The 6711-nt window shown below is 39.7% G+C and overlaps 1 protein-coding gene across 1 annotated transcript in view; it reads right to left on the bottom strand.

Annotated features, from left to right (window-relative positions):
- Positions 1–3256, bottom strand: part of fbxw7 (F-box and WD repeat domain containing 7) — a 137768-nt gene extending 134512 nt beyond the window's left edge. The window contains exon 1 of the mRNA XM_034231255.1: positions 2814–3256. The gene's annotated coding sequence lies outside the window, so the exon portion shown is untranslated. The remainder of the gene's footprint in view (positions 1–2813) is intronic.
- Positions 3257–6711: the final 3455 nt, after the last annotated feature.

A 6711-nucleotide genomic window follows, 5' to 3' on the forward strand; every position in this document is an offset into this window, starting at 1 on the left:
TAACCTTGTTATCTCATTTTGATAAATAGTCAATTATATTGTGTTTGTAATTTAATTATGGTAGGAGGTCAGAGCTGATTGAAACAACAATATTAAACTTCGAACAAAACGGTGTAGTGTCTAGAAAACGTAGCACGGAGACAAATCCCACGTTTAAAGCGTTGTGTGAACATCTTAAATTGACACCATGTCAGAAAAATGTTGACCTCAAGCTAAGGTTTTATATTAAAACTGCAGAAGGTTTGACATTATACATCAAGGGAAAGCTTTGTTGGAGCCGTTGTAGATCTAAATTGATAAGTAAACAGGAGAGCATCTATTCACCGAGTGTAAATAGTGGATTTCTGTGGTTAGGCTTTGGGCGTCGCATGGATCGTTACAGTTGCACTTGTGTAATCCCTGTGATATAAAAACAGTACAACGATTTTGGGCCCCAAATATGTTGTTTCAAGACATGACTCTTATATCACATAAAGAGAGACACATATAGAGAAAACTGACATCAGTATTTCTTTATTTCCGTCTTTTCTTATCACTTTCATACTGATCATTGTGTAACCTACACATTTTACCATGGTGTTGATGTCACAGGTATTGACCAAGGGACAGATGTTCCTTTCTTTGCTATCTCCTCAAGGACAGACTCAGGCCTGAGAGGTCAAGTGAATTGAGTTAACTAGCAGGTAGGGCGGAGAGCGATGTACTCTTCTGGAGAGGAAATAAGAGCCATGTCAACAACGCCTCTCAAACCGACACACTGAAGTAGGTTAACCCTGTGCTGGCCGTGTCAATGTGTCATTTAACAAGACTTTACAACCCTCCTCCTGTCCTCGGTTTAACAATGGTTAGACAACATTTTTGTGAAATGTCTTTCCTGTGAGGGGTGGTAATGTGTCTCAATGTTAGTAATGTTTCAATTGAACTTAACTGACTTAAAGACTTGAAGAGAAGCACAAGTGAAATATGCCATATATAAGAGACAATAGGGTGTGAAGAGAAGTGAAACAGAAACTTTATTTGGACTTATGTAAAGTAATCCTCATGTTTAGCAACAATTTGTTATGAACAGCTCCAGACTTGAATTTGTGTGAACACACACACCTACAGGTTTGGCTAACCTTAGACACGAAGCGATGAGGTCAAACTCCGGTTAAAAGTGAGTGGGCTCTGGCATTAAACTGTTGATGTGTAGCACATGTAAACAGCGTATTAGGAACCTTGATACAACGGCATCCCTGTTTTGAAAAACCTGAATTTGCTACCTAGCACAAATGGAAATCTGAATACCGTGTTATGTAAACAGCTTATTGAAGTTTAACATCATTCTCTGTCATGTTTGCAGGTGAATCTTTTACTAAGTCAATAAAACAAAGATGACGTTGGGATGGTATACAAGTGGAAAAACCTAGGCTCTACTTGACGCTTAAAAAGTTCAGTCAGAAATTACAGATATTCTTAACATCAACAAACAGAAGCACAACATCCTCAGCAAGGAGAAAATCAGGTGATCGTTTTAGAAACGTGTGCAAATGACATCTGTAATCAGGTTTTTCAATGCTCTTATGTCAATATCCTTATTCTCTAAAACCAGGAAGAGACGTGCTACTAAAATAATACTGTTTCCAACATATTTGACCACATATTGGTATTGATTAGCATAGGCAGGAAACATTAAAAGCACCCATATTATACACCAACCATCAGTTCAACATCCAAACAAACTTCTTAAATGATGCAGTCAATTTATCATATTCCAACAAAGACTGGGTAACATAAACTTCGTGAAGGATTTAGTTGAGGACTGTTGTTGCAGACTGGATTGCTTTTGACGATGTGTAACTAGAAAACATAATAACCCAGTACAGATAGGTACAGATGGTTGCGCCTATCTAACAATCAGCTACCTACTTATAGAGTAATACTTATACACTTATACTTGTGCGGTGCATCTATTCAATAATATTTAATGTGGCCTTACAATGATGCATGTCATTATTTTAACCTCAATCTACCCATCGATATAGCCTGGATCCTGGTCGGGACACCTGATGCCAGGGGAGGGATAAAAGGAGACTAAACATCTGTAACTGTATCTGCCAGGTCTCTAATAAAAAGTCTGAAATTGTGCATGGAAAAACAGAGCAGTCCTCTGTGCTATCCAAAAGTTTAGCACCCCACATGTCTAAAGCAATCTACAGGCTGCTGTTTTTGTCCCGTGAAGTCTTATCATCGCGTGCCTCCAAGAACATCTGGATTTGGCACAACGTTATAGTTAACTTAGCATGGGATCTGCTAGCGTTTAGGACATAAAACGTCTACTATCAAGAGAAACCCCTCAAAGATTCCTCTGCTAAAATGCACCTACATCTTTGTTATGCACAGTAAAACTTAAGATACATAAACCATGATTATCGGCTTTGCTCTCATCACATATTAAAAGCGGTGCATGTGGACTGAACTCCTCGCACTGTGTGCAGCTTTTGCCTCGAAGTTTGTGCAGCTTGTTTAAAAGGAAAAGTTTCAGCAACGGAGTGAGAGAAAACTCCAGGACTCAGTCTGTTTTCAATAAATGCTGAACATAATTACTACCCATCAAGATCAGGCATAGTTGGCCTGAGCAGAGACAAATAATAACTTATTTCAAAACCGCTAACAAGCTCCACATAAACAGAAGTGCGTTAAGCAGGCTACTAGCGTTAGCAATGCTAACCAGGCTGAGCTAACGAGCTAGCTGGCTAATGCTAGGCCCACTTCCACTGGTTCATTACTACATTATTCCCCAGTTGTGATCTTGCACTTTATCCTGTGTTTACCTCAGAAAGGCAGGGGTGAAGAAAGACAGCAGGCCTCTCCGGTGAATCCCTCAGGTCGTGTATCCAAAGCCAGATATATCCTTTGATGAAGCTAACGATGAGGTTAAACGCTCCTTCTTCCCACCAGCAGCAAGTCAAGTGTTTGCACCTAAGTAACAGCAGCTAGCACGTTAGCCGGAGGAGCTAACTCTCCTGTGTGATGTTAGCATGCTAGTAAAACACTGCTAACGTTAGCTGCTCTGTTGGTCGACCCTCTGACTCTGTTCCCTCTCTGGGAGACATGTGAAAGCGTCCGATCATTAAACAGGGGCAACACATCCACTGGGACCAAAGAGCGGGCGGGGTGTGAGTGATTTAGCCGTTCACACGCTCCTCAACAGCCGCCTGATTTGTTCGTCTCCTCCTGACTCTCTACCGACTGGAGAGAGTGGCTGTCGCAACGTGATGACGGCACGGTTTTGTTTGGTCGTGGGCGCTCGAATTTGATGTGATAACTCCCTGGATGACATCCATGTGAAAGAATAACACTGTAATAAATGCTGGGTATATTTAAATATACTACACCTAATACTATATACAAATGTATTAATGAATAGAAAAACTAATCCGAACATTTCACAACAAAGACAATAATTGTAATTATACATAAATAAATACATATCTGTGGAAATGTGATAAATGAGACAAATGGAATTGCTGAAACAGCTTTTTCCAAAATGACACCCATTACTCAAATTAAAAAGAAAGATCTTGGAGGAAATAATGGGAGGGGGGACACTCCATATACACATTTGCATGGTGTCACATACATTCATGCTGGTGGAAAACCTAAACCTAATTCTATCCAGCATGATGTGCCTCATTTATTCATAGGCACCAAAAAAAGCAAGTTATCGTGCATTACAGTTCCCGGCCGGCAGTGCCAGCCATGGTTAGCTTTGGCTCGGTCATTTTCATGCCCCGTATCTGGATCCTCAGGGAGAGTCTGAGAGCCTGAGATATCACTAAGCACCAAACATGTGATCCTGAGGACTGTGGATTTGAGACTGGCATCTGGTCAATCAATGCTGAAAAGCAGACCCTGGAAACAAAGAAGGACTGTAAATATGCTCACGTTGTCTCTGTAGCTCATGTGCTTTTATGAAAATTGCTCCTGTAAGCAGACTCCTCACTGAAGGCCTGAGCTTTTTATTGGAGTCATCTCTCTCTATGTGCTCTCTATTCACCGGATAATCCTGTTGTATGTGTTCATGGGCTATAGAATTAATGAGATTGTATCTCAATATTTCCACAAAGAAACACAACCGCAGATAATTTTTTAACAGACCTGAATCATCAGACCATGTTTTATGAAACTACTTTCATTCATTTAGCTGTTTTGTTTTGTCAGTTGTATTCAGTTAAATCAGCTGTATTTCCTTGCTATAATTTGACTGTATGGTGACATTAATATGGACATTGGTGATTACTATCTGTAATGAAAAAAACATATAAAATGCACAGTTTTTATTTAATTGTATTGTATATGAATATATTTGTATGCATCATTCATTTTTCTTGGGAATCTAATATAAAAAAGTGTTAAAATACAAATAGTTATTCGTGTCCCAGAGTTCCCATACAAGATTGTCTAAAAGTAACCTTTTAAAATAAAGAAATTATTGTGATTTTCCTTAATTGTTTATTTTGAGGGTTTAAAGGGGTCAGCATCCAGTACAAAAATATACATATCAATAGACCTTATTTGTTTAACACAACTGTTTGGTGACCCTTCACATTTTTGAGACCCTCAGGAGCTGGGAACCTTATCGTTTTTTTCAAGAGCTCCTAGAAATCCTGCATTTCATTCTTGTAAGGAATATGGTTGAATTGTAATTATTCATTCGTTTTTTTACGTACGTCCAAGTCTAAAATATCTTTGGTCTCACCATTTAAAATTCCTATAATATGTAACCGTCAATCATACAATGTAAGATAAATGCTTCAGATCCCCTAGACTTCCTGGGAAAAAGTCTGGAGGACATGACCTCAGCTTCAGCCCGATCGATGTGTTTTTATCAAATGTTTTTCCAAATGGTGCAAGAAGCGGTCTTTCATAAGAGGCTGTGGAAAGTTTCACACACTTTCAATTTTCTCATCAAGACTCTACAAAGGAGCAAACTCAAAAATATTGTGAAGTAAGTCACACACACACACACACACACACACACACACACACACACACACACACACACACACACACACACACACACACACACACACACACACACACACACACACACACACACACACACACACACACACACACACACACACACACACACACACACACACACACACACACACACACACACACACACACACACACACACACACACTCACTCACTCCCTGGTGCACGCTGTATTTTCCACTCAAAGATTGCCCAAGAACGGCTGAATGTGGTGATTGCGACAGACGGACGATGCTCGGTAACATCGCAGCTCTTGAAGGCAAACAAACAGAAATGGAGCTGATCGAGTGGCAGCAACAGGGCCTGCTGGGACACTGATTCAGTCTTCAAAGGTTGATCAATTCAGAGATGGGTCACTGAAAATATGATGTTAAGATTGCATCCTCGAGGGGATTACATCACATTTCTATTCACTGAGACACACATGGCTTTTAAAGGAATACTTTAGTCACAAAGATGACTATCAGTTCAACAAGTAGCCTGTTAGCTGGAATCCGAGAGGAACACTTTGTTTCTCTTGCATGACTTCAGGATAAACAAAGAATGGAAGAACATGAGAAAAAGTCTTGATGAATGGAAGTAAAAAGGAGCCACATTTAACAACAGCAAAACTGTTTAGAAACTCTCACACAACTCCTGCAGCATATTGCAAGATTCACTTCTCCAGTCATGTTTACTTCCCAATCACATGCATATTTTCTACAACATTTAAAACACTCACACAGACAGAGCATGCCTGTGCAAGAGTACTGTTAATGCCAAAGTATGTTTTTTGTTTTGGGAAGTAATGAGCACATGACTGGAAAAATGACACTTTGATTACCCTGCAAGTTTTGTGGGAGTTTTTAGATGTTTTGATATAGTTGTGCTGCTGTTTAACAAACCTAATTTACTTCCAATCATCAAAACATTTCCCGGTTTTTCTTGAATACAATGTTCAACATGGAGGCATTCATGTACCTTAAATCAGAAATATAATAAAAACATCCTGGTGTGAGATTCTGTGCATATTTTCCCACAGTCTTGTTTGGCATTTAAACCAGTTTAGCTAGAATCTGGCGCAATGTAAACTGTATGAGACTCACACCGCCCTGCACTCAGTGAGAGAAACCCAGCAGCTGCTGCTGTACAGCATCTGAGGGTAGGAGTGGAGAGTAGGTCTAAATGGGTTTGAATTTTTATTTAGGTGCTTACAATAAAAAGGACCATATTTTGATTGCAATGCACTTAAACAAAATGTAATTCCTTCTCACAAGGCTATTAATAGACAGTGTAAAAGCCATTTTGTAACACAAGCGGACAAAGAAAGGACAAATTACACCAATCCTGAGTTAAACACTGTGGGTAAAACGAATTCCAGTTCACTAACATAACAAAAACTCATTTAAAATCAGGGTTAACTCTCTGATAAAAGTCTGTTTTTATTGTCAGTCTGACTTATTTATTCAGTCTTGTCATTCGGCAACCTCAGGGCTCTGACTGCGAGTTTTTAAGTCTAGACTAGAAAACAAATACAATAACTCTGAATGACGATATATGCATCGGCTCATGTAGCACTTGGAAAGACCAAGTGCTACTGAGGTGTCCCTGAGCAAGGCACCGTTCCCTCCCCGAGCGCCGTACATAATGGCAGCCTGCTCCTAACACTAGGATGGGTCAAATGCAGA

The sequence above is a fragment of the Gymnodraco acuticeps genome, unplaced genomic scaffold (assembly GCF_902827175.1).
Source record: "Gymnodraco acuticeps unplaced genomic scaffold, fGymAcu1.1, whole genome shotgun sequence".
NCBI classification, from domain to species: domain Eukaryota; kingdom Metazoa; phylum Chordata; class Actinopteri; order Perciformes; family Bathydraconidae; genus Gymnodraco; species Gymnodraco acuticeps.